Here is a 16,390-nt window from a genome sequence, read left to right as displayed (position 1 = left end):
CATTTTATTCATCCTGGTAAGAGTCCTGTGGGGAACTGGAAATGGCCTCAGACACAGCCCCCCTGGTGGTTTTTATGCTGAGGAGCAATGTGGGGAGCACAAAGGCTAAGTGGTGGCTTTTAGGACCCGCTGTGCTCCTGTTCTGTACTTCCCCTAACTCAGATTGGGGTGAACTCTCACTGCTGGGACTCCAGTATTGAAGGGCGTCCGAGAATCACTTGGAGAGCTGTTATAACAAACGTGGGTCCCTTGTCAGTTTCTGTTTGGTGTCCCTGGGGTGGGGTGGAACCAGTCCTCCAACATGCACTACATAGATGGAGCTAACGCTGCCAGGCATGTCCAGCCCTCGGCCCTTAGGCCAGTGGCTCTCAACCCCTTTGGCAAACCTCTATCTCCAAAAATATTTATATTACAATCCATACCAGTAGCAAATTACAGTTATGAAGTAGTAATGAAAGTAATTTTATGGTTGGGGGTCACCACAACATGAGGAACTGTATTAAAGGGTCTCAGCATTAGGAAGGTTGAGAACCACTGCCCTTAGGCTAATGTATTCCAAGACACCTAGGAATGCAGCCCAACACAAAATTGTTAATGGACTTGAAATATGATGAGGGTTTTTTGTGCATACATGTTTTGGTGTGTGGGTATGCACATGTTCCGGGGACTATTCATGTGTGTGCAAGCATGTGGCAACCAGAGGTCAATGTCACGTGTCTTCCTCAGCTGCTCTCTATTTTACAAGGCAGGGTCTCTCACTTATTTCTCCCTCCCTCTCTCTCTCTGTTCTTCCTCCTTTGCTTCTTTCTTTCCTTCCTTCTCTTCCTCCCTCCCCCCTCCTTCCCTTGCTTTGGGGATTGAACCCCAGAATACTGTTCAAGGTCTCTACTACTGAGCTAACACTGCCCTAGTTGTTTTACTGGCTGGGGGATGAATGTGTGCCAAGGGGTGTTTCTGGAGGTCAGAGGGCGGCTTTTGAGAGTTGGTCCTCTCCACCACATGGGGCCTGGGATTGAGGTTCATCAGACTTGGTGGCAAGCACATTACTGATTTGGTCTCCTCACCGGCCCCTTCTCATTTTAACGCGCCTCCTCTAGATGTGGTGTCCAAGGCTTAGATGAAGTCAAACATCACTTTTAAAAATTATAGATCGTGTTTTCTTGCCACAGCTGAGAAATCTTTACCTACTCCAAAGTCACAAAGATTCTCTTCTGTGTTTTTTCTCCCTAGACACTGTATAATCTTACTTTTAACTTTAAAAACATGGATCCATTTTGAGTTATTTTGTGTATAATGTAGAGTAAAAAAAAATCCAAGTTGATTTTTTGGGGAGCGCCAATAATTATCCAGTTGTTGGGCCAGTATTTGTTGAAGGCACTCTGCTTTCCTCTTGAGATGTACTTGATAGTCTGTTGAGAGACAATAGAGTTCTGCGGTGCTGACCTCCCTCCGCCTGCACCAATCCGATCCAGCGGACACTGCTGTCACACTCTCGAGTGCAGATCCTTCCACTTGGCCCTCGGTTGTCCAGCTAGCATGAGTAGCCAGCTGTCTACTCTGCTTCATCCCTACATGAACTGTAGCATCGACTTGGCAACATTTGTAAAGAAAACCTGTTGAGATTTTCGTGCAGGTTTGGAAGGATTTTCGATAGTAATTTTGGGGGAAATTGCCATCTTAATCTCATTGCTTTCTAATTTGTGAACACAGACTTAAATTTCCATTTATTTGGGTGTCCTTTCATTCCTTTTACTAATATTTTATTTTTTTGTTTTCTGAGTGTAATTATTTCTTTTGTTAGTTTATTTCTAAATATTTTATTATTTTTTTGTCTTGAATAGGTTATTTTCTCAATTTTATTTTCCAGCTGTTCATTACTAGTTAATAGAAATACAATTAATTTTTATATCCTGGTCCTCTATACTATGATGCTTTTAAAACTAAATGCCTTGATGCACCTCCCACAGATGCTAGGTCTCAGTTAGTGCATATGTCCAGATTGGAAATCTTGGATCCATTCACTCTGGACTATAGAAGGATAGTAGTTTCTGGTAGTTTGATAAAAGCCAGCATCCCTCAGAAACTTGCAAATGATTCCTGTCAGCCAAAAGAAGCCATTTTCCTTGCCTCTGGCAGAAGGGACATACGACTTTCCATTGACATTTGCCTGTAGCTTTATATCAAAGCCCGTGAGAGCCTCCAGGCTCCTTTAGTCCCTATTCACAATTACATCCTGGCCGTTCTCACCTCCTCCTCCACCCTAAACTCCCAGGTCTGCTCCAGTTCATGGGTTCCCCTCCCCTGTAGCTATGCCATCTTCCTTAGAACTGCATGGTTTTTCCACCTCTGGTTTCCTGGTCATGTCCAGTCTGCCTCTTTTTCTCTCTACTCTGAATTCTTCCAGATGCCTCCAGATGTTCTCACTCTCTTATTCACAATAGAAACCTTCCATCAATCATTGACAGTCATTTTGGTGGTTTCTTTACTGAGGCCCCTTTAGTCAGTATAGTAGTTTGAATGTAATTGGACCCCATAAACACATAGGGGGTAGCACTGTTAGGAGGTGTGACTTTGTTAGAGTAGGTGTGACCTTGTTGGAGGAAGTGTGTCACTGTGGGGGTGGGCCTTGAGATCTCCTATGCTCAAGCTATGCCCAGTGACATAGTTCACTTCCTGTTGCCTGCAATCAAGAAGTAGAACTCTCAGTTCCTTTTCCAGCACCATGTTTGCCTGCACACTGCCATGCCTTCATGATCTGCCATGAAGATGATGGACTAAACCTCTAAAACTATAAGCCACCCCAATTAAATGTTTTCCTTTGTAAGAACTGCTGTGATCATGGTGTCTTTTCACAGCAATAAAAACCCAAAGACAGTTGGCTTCTGGAAGTTCTTGCCCAATAAAATATGGCAGAAAATGTGTGGGTTTCTAGGTCCAGACTTTTAGGAGTTAGGAGTTCTGTATCCTGGCTGTGGGACCCTGCACAAGAACTGAAATTCAGGTGCCATGCTGTGCAGAAGTCTAGGGGGCTCACAGCATGACCCATGCAGAGGCATTTGTGGAAAGGAATGTAGCCCCAGGCTTAGGAGTCTAACCTGCCAGCTTTTGGGTATATTGTTTTGCAAGAGGCTCCCACCTCTGATCTAGCAGCTCCATCTGTGGCTTCTCTAAAAGACACTGGCCTTCCAGCCAGGCTTGACTAAGACTTGTGAACAAAACCAAGAAAACAAAAAACAAAACAAATAAACAAAAACAAAAACACCCCTGCTTATGTCCTTATATTTGCTTCATTTTGTTATCTGCGTGATTTGTTTCTTAGAACTCAGAAATATCAGAGGGAACATCTGTCCTCTGTGTTTAACAAACTTGATAGGGAAGAAAAGGAAGAAAGAAAGAAAGAAAGAAAGAAAGAAAGAAAGAAAGAAAGGAAGGAAGGAAGGAAGGAAGGAAGGAAGGAAAGAAAGAAAGAAAGAAAGAAAGAGGGAGAAATGGAAGGATGAGGAAAAGGAGGGGGAGAGAAGAAGGAAGGGATGGAGGGAGGGAGAATGACTTGCTTGCACTGTGGTAGATCCGTGTTTTGATCATCTGAGTTGGACTAGTGTATGAACATCATAGCCTAACCATAGACGTACAGTGTGTGCAAGTCCCTTCCTCCCTGCTCTTACAGCCTTGCTCTCCTAAGCTGTACCAATTGGGGTCACTAGATTCTTTGTGCCAGGACTCAGCAGAAAGGTTATGTCCACTGCAGGTCCTTGGTTGCGCTGAAGGGAGGATACTCTTCAACTGTGTGCTGTACTTGGGGTAGAGGGCACCTTACCCCTGGGGTTTCCACCTTGCCCCAGAGCAGGGTGGGGCATAAGGGCAGAGCACAGAGTAGAGACAGAGAGCTCTTCTTTCCATCCTGCTGGGGACTGTGAGAGAGGAGGTATGGACAGAAGCAGAGGGAGGGCAAACAGTCCCACCAGACTGCTTTGGGGCAAGAGGGGAGGCCTTGGAGGAAGTGGGGATGGAGTGAAGTCTAGGTGCTTGAAGACTCTCCAGGCTGAGGTTAGGAGACGTGACTGGGTCCTTGGAGCCCTGGACTTGACTGGATTCTGTTCCTAGGATGGAGGAGAGAGAAGGAGGGCTATTGGCTCTGGTTGGGTGGGTAGGACCATGCCTATTCTGGCCCTAAATAACCAGGCTCAGGACAGGGTCCCATTCCTGTGGTCCCTCCATGCCAGAATCCCCATTTTCTACTTCCCCTGGAGCCTCCCTCTCACACAACTGGGCTGGGATATACAAGCTCATGCTGGGTTTTAGCCTTGGCCATGCATGGAATCTGTAGTCTATGAAGATTCAACTTTTGGGTAAAGGGGGTTTCACTTGTAAAATCTCCAGGGTGTAGACATTTACATAATCTCATTTTTTTTCAGAAGATGAGGAAGAGGAAGTTAATTTTGTTAGTGTGTGTGTGTGTGTGTGTGTGTGTGTGTGTGTGTGTATTTAAGGTAGGGTTTCTCTGTGTAGCCTTGGATGTCCTGGAACTCACTATGTAGACCAGGTTGACCTCAAATTCATAGAACTCTGCCTGCCTCTACCTCCTTAGTGGTGGGATTAAAGCCACGTGTCAGCCCTGCCCGACTTTGTTCATATATTTTTAAATTCTGCTTTAAAATATGTGTATTCCAGTGGCTCCTAGTATATTGCAGAGGTGAGCAGCCATCTCTAACCTGCCACCACTCCTGCTCGATGCCGTGCTGGGACATGCATCCAGAGCTTTGTGCGTGCTAGGCAAGCTATAGCCACAACCACATCCCCCCCCCCCCCGCAGCCTAATTTTAGACCATGTTTATCATTCCCCAAAGAGATCCTGCACCCATCTCCACTCACTACCTGTTTCAATCCAATGGGAAGTACCCGCATACAGACTTGGCTCTCCGGCTTCATTGTTAGTGGGGCCACTCAGACCTCTTCCATCTTTCTCTGCTGATGCTGCTACATCTCCCTTTCAGCTGTATCCTTGGGGGACTTGCTTGTGTGGGAACAACTGGTGTGACTCGGGGATGATGTGAACTCCTGTCTTTATGGCATAGTTCCTGCTCTCAAATAAGGACCTCCCCCCCCCCCCATTTCACTGCCACCAGCCCACTGTCACAAATACTGAGAAGTAGTCATTTGGAGGGGTCCCCTCTGAGGCTGAAGTATGAAAGCAGACTGAAATATTGCAGAGTAAGAGCTGAGGCCAGACCCATGTGTGCCCCCTCCCCATGATGTGCTCAGCTTGCCCCACGCCATGGAGGAGCCCTGCACTACTTCAGCCACACCCCTTTTCCAGGTTAGTGGAGACTTTGACAGAAGGAATTGAGAGAGGAGCTCCTGGCACCTGCTCTGTACAGCTGCAGCGGCGATGTCAGCATCTCTCATGATGACCAGGGAACCATGGGCAGTACATTTATGGCAGTAGGTCTGCTGTCTTGTGTGAGAGCTGATCACACACCACTTTGTGCCATAGAACAGTCCTTCCTTCCTGCGTCAGGACTGCTAGACCAGGGGCTGGGCTTTATCACAGTTACAGTGGTGTGTACCCTGTGCCAGTGTCACAGTGCCCTGCTGGTGGGGCATTCTGGTTCTAGCAACATAAGGTTCATGTCCCTCATCTCTGTCTAGCCTTCAGGGGAAAGGATCAGGGATCCAGGTCTCTGCTTGCTGAGAGACACTGAGGAGTGGAGATGTATTCCTTGACTTAGTGTTATAACACAGAGCTAGGCTGGATATCCTTGGGTCTCTGTAGGGTCCTGGCTCTATCCTGGATGTTCTAGAAGGAGATAGGAGGAAGCAAAAGCTTAAAGAGGGGCCACGCAGACTGAGGGGCGGGATTGTTGGAATAGTCCCTACCTTGGCATCAAACCAAGATGTTCTGGCTTGCCATTTTGTGGATGGACAACCCAGGATCCCCCAACAGAAACATAGTGCTTCTTGGGGTGCCTCTGGCTCTACTGATGTGGATGCTGCATACTTCCCAGCTGGACAGTTGTTGTATTAGTAAGCGTCCTCTAAAGGAACAGAACTGATAACATGAAAATAAAAATATTAAAATTGGGAAGCAGAGGCAGGTAGATCATTGTGATTCTGGGGCCAGTCTGGTCTATATAGTGAGTCCCAGACAAACCAGGAATACATAATAATGCCCTATCTCAAACCTGTCCACCCAATGAGGGGGCATTTATTAACCCAACTTACAGGTTATGGGCCAGGTAGTCCAACAATGTCTGTCTCATGAGAATCCAGTTGTTCAGTCCACCAGGCTGGGTATCTCATCAGTCCCAACCTGGTGCTAGAGTTCTGGATGCTTCCTGGAGAGCTTCTGGTCTTTGATCTGTGTTGGAATCCTGAAGAAGTTGGATTTAATACTGGTCACAACTATAGGGTAGATAGCTTACCAGTATGAGTGAAGGCAAACAGGCAAAAAGCAAAGTTGCCTTCATCCATGCCCTTTTATTTGGTTTGCCACCTGAAAGTGTGGGCCAGATTTAGGGTGAGTCTTCCTGCTTCAAATAGTTTGATCAAGAAAATCTCTTATGAACTGGCAGTGGTGGTGCACTCACCTTTAATCCCAGCACTCAGGAGGCAGAGGCAGGTGGATCTCTGTGAGTTCGAGGCCAGCCTGATCTACAGAACAATTCCAGGACACCCAAGGCTACACAAAGAAACTCTGTCTTGAAAAACAAAACAAACAAACAAACAAACAAACAAAAATCCCTTAGAGGAGTGCCCACATCTTGGATTCTAGTTGATTCTGGATGTTGTCAAGTTGACAAGTAAGATTCACCGTTGCAGTTGTGAATGTGATAATGAGACTGTGTCCCCATCCATTGAATTTACTCCATCTTCCACAGGACCCTTGCATATGCCAGGCCCTTCAGTTGCAGTTGGTCATAGGACTCGGGGAGACTAAACAGAGCCAAAGTCCCTGGAGCAAAGTCCAGGCAGCCCAGGTGGACTCCTGTTCATACTGCCTAATATTAATAGAACATCCAGGATTCTGGGTCAAGCCTCAAGGGTTTGTTCTACCTGGAATTTAGCCCCTGCACCATGCACAGGTTTTCCTCCCCGACTGCAGTATTAGTGGGATGAATGAAGGTTTGCCTGGTGCCTGCCAATATTCAGTAAGGGTCAAATGAGCACAGGCTGAGTGCAGTGGGAAGTCAGAGCCTGAATCCATGGAGGCGTTCACGGGAAGTGGAGCACGGGTCAGGAAAGGTTTTGGGACAAGAGGTGAGGTCAAAATATGGCACAGGCAGAGAGGCAGGAGAGACTCTAACTGCTTTCCATAAATGTTGCCAGTGTATTTGATCTATTGAGAAGCTGCCCTGGACTCAGTAAGTCCTTCACCCCTACCCTATCTGAGTAGCTAAAGCCCAGGTAGAAACCATAATTTGCATGTTATTATTTGAACTGTCACATGGGAGCCAGGGCAGGACAGTCTGGGGAGACTTCCAATAGGAGGAGATAGTTGGGTAAGGCTTTGAAGAGTACATGAGAGTTTACAAGGCAGGAAAGAAAAAAAAAAAAAGACAGCCTGTACCTAAAGAGTAGTCAATAAGAAGTCACCGAAGGAAAACAATGTGTTTGAGAAATGCTGTAGAATACCATAGGGCTGCATACAAGATGCCAAGATGGGCAGGGGCACATTGCCAAAACATTGCCAAAAGTTGTGTAGACCACCAAGCTCTGCAGTTGGGTGTTATGGCCCAGCTCATTATCTCAGATATTGATTTTGCTGTTTCCTAAACACTTGCTATGGATCATTTTCTTGCTATGGATCAGGCTCTGTGTTAAGTGCCGGGCACACCCTGGCTGGGTAAGCAGAGGAGAGACCAGAAGGCAGAGTCAGAGAAAGTGGTCAGAAGGTGGCTAGGAAGGTGTCAGCCAGGCACAGGAGTCTGCCCAACGAGATGTGAAGGGGACAGGGAGATGCCCTGTGCATGAACAGAAGATGGCTGTGTGTCATTGCTACTTCATCAAGGTGAACAGTCTAATGTTTGAGTCTAGAATTTATCTGAAGGCAAATAGACTATAGCAGAAGTGACATTTGGGACTTTAGAAGTGGAACTGTAAGAAAACAAACAGCCGATCGGGCCCCCTAGTGCTCTATGTAGGAGCGTTGAGGTGTCCCATGGCCACCAAGCTGCAGAGGCCATCCATATGGAGGAATAATCCTTGCTCATTCTGCCTTCCAGGCATCCTCTGCAAGCCATCAGATATGTGATGCCAACAGAGGTTTCAGATGGCCCCGCCTACTGCTATAGCATCAACAGAGTAGCCTCATCTACCCCTAGACAGATTAGAAAACTCACTGGACCAAACCTTGCCTGAATTCCAAGTCAACAAACTCTGTAATAATGTGAAATAGTTTCTGGCTTAAAACCCTGAGTTTCAGGGGAGCTTACTACATAGGGTAGATAGATAACAGGAACAGTGTGGAAGACTGTAGGTGCACGTGGGGAGGACTGGTGGGGCTGTGTGACCGAACCATCTCATTCAGGAGTGCCAGATCTAGTGAAGAAAAATACAGGTTGTAGACTTGTACTTTTTTTGGCATGTACTTAAACTGACAGTCACTGACACCATGAAATTCAGATGTAGCTGGATGCTGGTATTCTTCCTGTCCCTCTAAATCCTGGTGGCGTCTGGCCTGTGAAAGGGCTAGAGCAGAGGGAGACACCAACCTGGGGACAGTGAGGTAAGAGGCCTGGATACCGGCCTGTGGTTAGCATGCTGAATCTGTGCTAGAACTGCTGAGTGTTCTCTTAGCAGGTACCTTGGAAGCAACCACGCCCAGGGCCCCCTGATGGAGCCCCAGTCTACATATGGCACTGGTCACAGGGAGAGGTTGGAACAAGTTTCCTCTGCCTTTGATGCTCTCCGCCCCAGCCTGTGAAGAATGCGGACAACAGAGAGCTCCCAGTGTGGCTGAGCATATGCGCTGTGCCACACGGGACCACTGAGGCTCCTCACCGTCCCTCGCTGTCCTTGCAGACTGCTAGTGCCTGTTGCTGGCGATCTAGATGTCTCCTGTCTCCAGAGATACTGACACTGAGGCTTGGTTTGGGGAGCTGGCTGGCAAGTAGTTCGCTGGGAAGGCTGGCCTGGAGCAGCACACAGTTGGTCCTGTTCCCGTAAGAGCTTCTTCCTCTGGGCTTTGATGATCTTAGGTCCCCAGCTAGCTCCCTGTTAGCTGAAGCTTTCCTAGCCCTACAGAGAGCCCATGAGAAGGGCTTTTCCGGGGAGCTATTTGTCTGTGATGCTTTTGCCAAACTTCTCTTCAGGAAAGAGAACCCCATAGTGAGCCCATACAGATATTGATTCTTTGTAATGGGTGTTAAGATTTCTTACCTTGGGATGATGTAGTACTCATCTAGGTTTGGGGGAAGCCTTAGGTTCAGGTCTGAGCTGCGAAGTCCCTGCACAGGATGGTTCCTCTCTGTGGCTTCAAAGTAGCTATCTCTGACTTTACATCCTTTGATGACTGTCTCTTGTCCGAGCAGCAGCCTGGCTGGCTTCATCATGCACACTGCCTTTGCTCCCTCCCACTACTCTGGTTGCTGGACCATCTTTCTGCTGCCTTATTGAGGCTGCTCAGACTCCACCCCCTTTTCCGGGTATTCCTTGTGACTTTGATGAGGGTAGGGGAGGCCTTGCTCTCAAGCACTGAGGGGTCACCTTGGGTTCTAGGCAAGTGTTCTGGGAAGAAGAGAAAGCTATTAGGATTGGGCATATGACCTATGGAGTCTAGAGTCTTGAGTCTAGGCAAGCTGGTTAGTGTGTATGACCAAGTGGCCATAGACAAGTCACCCGAGGTTTCTGAGACTCAGGGCCTCACTGTGTGCTTCAGCCAGGGATCCCATTTTGCTGTCTAGAGAAGACAGCAATTTGCAGCACAAGCCTGTCTCCTATTCACCAGGGCTTCTTTTTGTATTGGTTAGAACATAGTCTTGTTTATTTGTTTGTTTGGAAGAAAGCATTGCTATGGAGCGTGGCAGGACAAATTGTTCAATCCAGACCCAGAGGGTTGGAGTAGGTTTTGTGGAGAATGGGATATTGGAGGTGAACCTGAAAGAACAAGAAGGAACATTCTATGGAGATGAGATAAATACCAGGCTGGGGGAGGGACAGGAAGGGTGTAGCAGCCACTGGTTGCAGCATGTGCAAAGTCACTGGGGATTGAGAGCACTTAGCATGTCTGGTCATCTAGGCTGGGATGTGTGGGAGGGTGGGATGGGGCCAGGGGCTCAGGACTGCTGAAGGGAGAAGTCACTCTGGGGTCAGTGTGGGAAGAACTTCGCATGCCACCCTGAGGGGTCTGGATTTTGTCCACTTGACAGTTAGGAGCCAAAGAAGGCTTTTATTAGGAGTGACAGGGTCACAATTGTGCCTTGCCTCTGCTCTTCGGCCCTCTCTTGAAACTCTACCTCTTTTATGGAGCAGTGCCCAAATGCCCTGAGTCCCCCCTACTCGACACAGCTGAGGCTCTTGTGGGGGTCACATCCCACCTGTCCCTCCCTGATGCTGGCCTTGTGGCCCAGTGCTGACTGAGCCTCTCATGTCTTCCACTAAATCTCACAGATGATCTGAGCAAGCCTAGACTGAATTCCTGGCTGTGACTCTGTGATCCTAGCATGAGATAGTAAATGCCACCCCAGCAAGGATTGACCTGTATCTCTGGGTCAGATCAGCTCAGAAGAGCCAAGCCATGTCTCCCTGTGATCTTTCTGAATTAGATTCTAGCCTACTGACCACCATAAAACCAGCTTCCACCTCTACCCCCACAAGTTAGATGCTTGGTTGACCTCTTCTAAAATACTGTTTTTCATGTTGCTTAGGCTACCTCAAAATTGACATGTCACCAACTATGATCTCGGAATTGTGATCCATCCACCTGTCTCCACAATCTGAGTGCTGGAATGTGTACTTTTATTTTGTGCTAAGGATCAAACCCAGGGCTTTGTACATCTTAGGCAAGCACTCAAGCAACTTAGCTATACCTACCCCAGTCCACTGCTGTTTTTATGTTTGACAACCAGAGTTTTATGGAGACCAAGATGAAGTACAAGACACACAGAGAGAGCAGAGGGGAGATTGGGTCTTCAGGGTTCCTGCAGAGATGGGCAAAAATCTCATCCAAAGCCCCCAGGAATTCTGTATGTAGTACTTCAAAGGCCTGAAGACTCCTTTGTGTCCATCTTTTATGAAGGGGAAACTGAGGCCCAGAACCAGAGGAACGAGCTCAGATCCCACCAGGATTAGTAGCAGAACCAGGCCGATCCTGTGTAAGGAATGAACGGTGTTAGAGAGGCTTGTAGGGAGTTGAGGACCGTGAGAAGGGGAGCCAATGAAGGTGCCGATGGCAGCAGGAGCTTCGAGATGGAAGATCTGGATCAGGTCTGTCCAGAGACTGTACTTGACTGCTTTGAAAGATGCTAATCCTACCCTACCCCTCAGTCACCAGAAGGGTGACCAGTCCAAGAAAGTTACTCTGCATTTTCAATGTTCTGAGTGGAGCAGGGAGTTGCCCTTATTTTGTCCTGCAGGCAGCACCTGAAGAGGACAGCTGGGTAGTCAGAGGATACCCTCTTCCCTGCCTCTGCTGGTGTAGAGGTTACAGGTGTCAAGAAAAAGCCTCTTCAACAGGTCTCTCAGTCTTGGATTTGGGCCCCAGAGCAAAACATCCTTGAACAGAGCAGGGATCAGGAAGGCTTCTCAGGAGAGAGGCCCAAGGTAGTCTCTTGGGCAAGACAAGAAAGAACTGAGCAGACTGCAAAAGGGGCAGGTTGCAGAGTGCTCTTAGCTCATGAAACAGAACCCGAACCCTGGTGAAGCTATTAATGCTTTATGCATGGATTGGGTTGGGGGATGGGGACACTGGAGGGCTCTCAGAGACCAGGTAGTTTGAGTTCCTGATGCAAGCTTTTGAGTTGGCAAGATGCTTGTTTGAGTCTGTGTTTCAGACAGAGTTGAGGTAGCTGACTCATAGTTTCTCAAGTATGGGCAAGAGGTGGGGAGATAGTCGCAATAGCTCAGGCAAGAGCAATGGGCTTGGCTTTGGGCTTGGAAAGGAATGCATTGATAAACCCTGCAGAGGTCAGGTGGCGAGACTAAGTCCTTGGATGCCCTGGATGCACTGGAGTCCACACCAGCCTCTCTAGACAGAGCCTAGCAGGAGGTGTGGAAGGAGGGGGGAGCAAGCTTCAGACTCAGGGCCTATCTCACCTGTGGTAAGTCTTAGGCTGTGTGGTAGAGAGAATACCAGGAGACAGCTGCTGTGCTAGAGTGTGAGAGTCAGAGAGGATGATCCAGCTGAACAGAGCATCTAGGGGAGGCGTGGGGCAAGGCGGGTGGAAACCATAACCACCGGAGGAGACAGAGGGTGAAGTGAGGAGGGAGATCAGCCTCTGCCAACCTTGATCTTTAGGGAAGGAGAGGAAGGTTCTTAAAGAGATTAGGGATGACCGAAGGGGTGCGGGGGTGTGGGGGGGTGGTTCAGGTACAATGAGTAATCCATTGCAGCAGACCCAAAGCACAGGGCTACATGAGTGAAAGAGAGTAATTGCAGTACTACAGGTATTTGGTGGATGGACGCTTTGAGGGTCGGCAAAAGGGCAAAAATTTCACTCATTCATTCATCCATCTATCCATCAAAGGCTCAGGGAATATCTGCCACAAACATGGCTTGTGTGTGCAGGATCTATATTCATCCACTCCTGAACACAATAGCGTGCCTTACTCATGAAGCTTGTGTTCTTGATGTTACCTAAGAGGGCAGGCAGACAAAATGCCAATCATGATAAGAAGGCATGAGGAGAGCATTTTGGGGTGATGAGGTTAGGACAAAATAAGAGGCAGAGGAGGCAAAAATCTCACCTGGCTTGATGGTAGGAGGCCGATGACTAGGGAGGGGCCCTATGGTTACTTTGACAGGGAGATGGTGTGTATGTATATATGGTTGGGGTAGGCAAGCCATGAACAAACTCCAGGTGGGTAAGGAGTGGAGAAGGGAGGAGAACAATAAACCAAATATCCAAACACACTGAGCTAAGGACATGAAAGTCAAGGTAACAGCAGTATGAAGTCCTGCTCCGCGCCCAGCACTCTCAATCCACCTTCCAAGTCCCTCAGGTAGGTGTCACCATCCCCATGTCCTGCTGTCTAGTCTGGGGCTTGGAATCGTTGGTGGTCATATCAACACCACAGAGCCAGCGTGCTGGGCTGACTCCATACCCACCAGCTGTGTGACTTTAGGCTCGGCTTCCTTGTGTGGATACGGGGTATAAAAGATCGTGTCTTACAGGGCCGTGGTAAAGATTCAGCAACTGGGTACGTATAGTCCTCAGCGCCTAATCAGGCGCTGTGTGCCTGTGCCGTGAGTATTATCTTTGGATAGTATTATCTTTATCCAAAGTCAGTCGTAAGGGTGGGGAGCAGTAGCCCCGTCTCCGCCGGTCCCTGCTGCTCCTCACTATGTTGCCCCAGCTGGGGAGGAAGGAGCTATGTCCCCCACTGTGCGGGCTCCTGCCTCTGTTGGAAGCATGTGACATATTATGGCGTGATGTGATGTGTTTTTCTCCTCCTGGTGCAAGACATGAGTCAGAGGGCCATTCTGGGGAAATGCTTCCTCGGGCATGCCCACCTCATCGCCCCTGCTTTCTTTCGAGTTTTTGAATCAGACTTTATATCTGGCTCTGCCATTCACCGGCCTTATTTATGCAGAAAATGGCCCCACAGTTCTAACTTGCTCAACAGCCGGAAAGATTCAGCTTTGGTCCGTGGAGGGAGGGAAGGAGGTGTGGGGTGGGTTCACAAATGAGGGAAGGGAGGAAAAAGAAGGAAGAAAGAAAGCGCCATCAACAATAAAAACAACATCTCTCCCCTGTCTAATCCGGGCAGCTTTCAGGGTAGGGGTAAAACAGTTACCACCATGGATACCCCGCTTCTCCCCCCCCCCCCCAACTGTTTTCACAGGAAGCGAATCCTGGGGCGTTTTCAATGTGCCCTTCGGGGCAGAACAATGAGGCCCTTGAAGCTTGGGATCCTCGCTTCCTTCTGTTATCCCGGAGCAGGCGAGAGAGGCTGAGCGGAGGGGACCAGGGAACCTACGGGACCTACGCCGGGCCCCTGGTGGGGGAGGGCCTGGCCTACTGGGTGTCGCCGAGCTGCCCGGGGAAAGCCCGGCAGCCAAATCACAGGTTGGGATTCGCCGGTGGAGCAGAGGTGCCAGGTACCCGGTACCCAGCGTTCATTCGGCTCCCCGATTAGGGGCGGGGAAGAGAGGAGGCGACGAGGATCCAATTAAGGCTGCTCCCGCCGGGTCGCCCGGAGGTGGTGGCGGGATGGGGACGCAGAGCCTCCGGCAGGCCGGCCTGGGATGCTAGGGGCCGCAGCTCCAGCCGGGCCTCAGCTGCCTCATTGTTTATTGTGGTGGAGCCGGCCGCTCCCCTTCCCGTCCCCTCCCTCGCGCCTGCCCGCCTGCCCGCCCGCCCGCCAGCTCCGATCCTCCCTCCTACTAGAAGAAAGAAGAGCCAGTCCGTGGAGGCGAATGAGTCATGAATAAACAAACAGCGTAGGGGGGAGCTGTCACTCCGAGCTGACTTCCTGGCTGAGCTCGGCTAGGCGACCTCCTGGCGGGCCCAGAAGTCAGCCAGGCTGCGGCTGCGCAGGGCGCAGCCCATAACCAGGACTTGTCTCCTTTCCACTCCCAATCCGGGACGAAGTGCCTAGACCTTGGCTTTAGGCTTGTTCTTAGTCCGAGTCATCACAAATATCTTGCTTTAGCGTTGAATGGAACATGGTGCCCTTGTATGCTGGAGTAAGCCGGCATGATGCTGTGCCCTGAGATTTGACAAAAGCTATGTATTCAGACAGTCACTCTGTTTGCGTTGTCTGTAGGACTCGTGCTATGAAATGCGTGCGTGTGCATGTGCGTGTGTGCACCCCCCCCCCGCGCGTGCGTGTAATCTCACAGTATTTGCAGAAGGATATGTGTTATGGACACTGGAACATGGTAAGAAAATGTGCGTATGGAAACACAAGTACGTGCGTGCGTGCGTGCGTGTGTGTGTGTGTGTGTGTGTGTGTGTACTGAGTGACTATTTACTGAATTCATTTCTGTTCCTTGTGTTTAGCATGTCTCTACTTTGTCTTTTTTCTTCTCCCTTATGTGTTCCCTTGGGTCATTTGGGGCCATCCATCTCTCCCCATTTAGTAAGGCTTTGGGGCCCCAGCAGACCTCCAGGACCTAGCCAGGCTGGCTTCAGTGTCCAGCCAGCTGTGGTCACATGCAGGCTAATGGTGCTGACTCATACCTGAAGGGTATGTCAGGGCCCAGTGGGTCAGCCCCTGCTGTGACTGTGGGGACAGAGCCCCTGAGGGCCACTGTGGGTGGACAGTACCTTAGCCAGCCCAGATCTCCTGGGAGCTGTGACCACATGAGGCCATCAGCAGGGGCAGGACTAAAGCATTTTTTCCAGCATTTCTGAAAACCACCCATACTTACCTGGGCCACATAGGGCCAGTGCTATGGCTGGGCCTGAAGGAAGGAGCTTATTGAGACCAAGGCGAGAAAGGAAGACTTAAAGAGCTCGGAAGGCCTAGGACCTTCAACCCTGCTCTCTCGCCAGGGCCGTTCCCAGCTCTCTCTCCAGAGTTGGTCCCAGTTCTTGAAACTCCCTAGCTTGAGGTTGTAGCTTCCATGTAGAGGCAGAGTCTCTGCAATGGAAACCAAGCATGTGCTGGTTTCTGTCGCCCGTCCCCTGCCTCTCACAGACCCAGCACTCTGACATTTGTTGGTAGCCTTCGTAGGGAGCAGGAGAATCCTGGCCGTTGTCTAGGGATTCTCCTATCCTGCATCTGGTAGACAGTTTGGAAGGCTAGGATCAACACAGGCTGGGGTACAGGTAAAAGTAGGACCATAGCCCCTGACTTCTTCATCTGCTAGCTCTGTGATCTAGGGCAAGTTATTTAACTGATGAACCTGTCTTTAAAATATGCGTGATTCCATAGTTAAAGAGGCAATGCCTGGAGTTTGGCTCAGGGAGTGACTTTACTTCCCACCCTGGCCTGACCATCAGGGCCTAGAATTTTCCATCTTGTTTATCCTCTGGCCCAGAGAGAGGTTGGGGCCTATAGACTTTTCCTGGAAATTGAGGATTCAGAAGCAGTTCACATTGTAGTAGGTAAGTGGACTTTGTGGGAGCCTGGTCAGGTGCTAAGCTGGCCCCAGTAACCTGGATTTAAATCATCTCAACAGGACTTTCCTTGTGGAAAACAGCCTCTACCTTCTCCAGTCATATCTGTTCTTGGGTTGCTTTCAACATATATATGTATATATTCTTTGGTCTTTGTGGGATTAAAA

Source organism: Alexandromys fortis, unplaced genomic scaffold (assembly GCF_014885135.2).
Source record: "Alexandromys fortis isolate MF-2015 unplaced genomic scaffold, M_Fortis_MF-2015_v1.1 scaffold_14, whole genome shotgun sequence".
In the NCBI taxonomy this organism is placed as follows: domain Eukaryota; kingdom Metazoa; phylum Chordata; class Mammalia; order Rodentia; family Cricetidae; genus Alexandromys; species Alexandromys fortis.
The sequence above is the reverse complement of the archived record's forward strand: the minus strand, read 5'-3'. Positions refer to the sequence as shown.